The 1,010-nt window shown below is 39.8% G+C and overlaps 1 non-coding gene across 1 annotated transcript; it reads right to left on the reverse strand.

The window, feature by feature from the left end:
• Positions 1–363: 363 nt before the first annotated feature.
• On the reverse strand, positions 364–471 carry LOC127747379 (small nucleolar RNA R71). Its single transcript, XR_008009178.1, has one exon. It is a non-coding gene; the product is annotated as a small nucleolar RNA R71 (small nucleolar RNA).
• Positions 472–1,010: the final 539 nt, after the last annotated feature.

The raw sequence follows: 1,010 nt of genomic DNA on the forward strand, positions 1-1,010 counted from the left end.
ATCCCTCTTGATAAGTTCGAATTCTTCTACCTCCTCCTTCTATTCTTCTTTTCCTCTGACACCTCAAGGAATCTCTATCATATGACATAGAGTATTCCATACTTTCTTGTTCTCTTCTATTTCGTATGAGCAGGAGCAAGAACAAAAGCATTCTTGTTGAGGCTGATCCTGAACCTGAAAGGACCTTGAAGCGAAAGCTAAGAGAAGCTAAAGCACTACTCTCTGTAGAGGACCTAACAGAAATCTTCAAACAAGAAGAAGAAATGGCAGCCGAAAACAACAACAATGCCAACAATGCAAGGAAGGTGCTAGGGGACTTTACTGCACCTACTCCCAAAGTTCTTTCCACCTCAAAAATTGAGTAAGCTTAGAATGGAAGTCCAAACCTTTAGACATAAGGAAGGTGAATCCCTCTATGAAGCTTGAGAAAGATACAAACAATTGATCAGAAAGTGTCCTTCTGACATGCTTTCTGAATAGAGCATCATAGGTATCTTCTATGATGGTCTGTCTAAACTGTCCAAGATGTCATTGGATAGCTCTACTGGAGGATCTCTTCATTTGAAGAAAATGCCTGCAGAAGCTCAAGAACTCATTGAAATGGTTGCAAATAACCAATTCATGTACACTTCTGAAAGGAATCCTGTGAATAATGGGATGAATTAGAAGAAAGGAGTTCTTGAGATTGATACTCTGAATGCCATATTGGCTCAGAACAAAATATTGACTCAGCAAGTCAATATGATTTCTCAAAGTCTGTTTAGAATGCAAGCTACACCAAGCAGTACTAAGGATGCTTCATCTGAAGAAGAAGCTTATGATCCTGAGAACCCTTCAATGGAAGAGGTGAATTACATGGGAGAACCCTATGGAAACACCTATAATCCTTTATGGAGAAATCATCCAAATCCCTCATGGAAGGACCAACAGAGACCTCAACAAGGTTTCAACAACAATAATGGGGGAAGAAACAGGTTTGGCAATGGCAAGCCTTTTCCATCATCTTCTCA

This window comes from Arachis duranensis, chromosome 4 (assembly GCF_000817695.3).
Source record: "Arachis duranensis cultivar V14167 chromosome 4, aradu.V14167.gnm2.J7QH, whole genome shotgun sequence".
Taxonomy (NCBI): Eukaryota; Viridiplantae; Streptophyta; class Magnoliopsida; order Fabales; family Fabaceae; genus Arachis; species Arachis duranensis.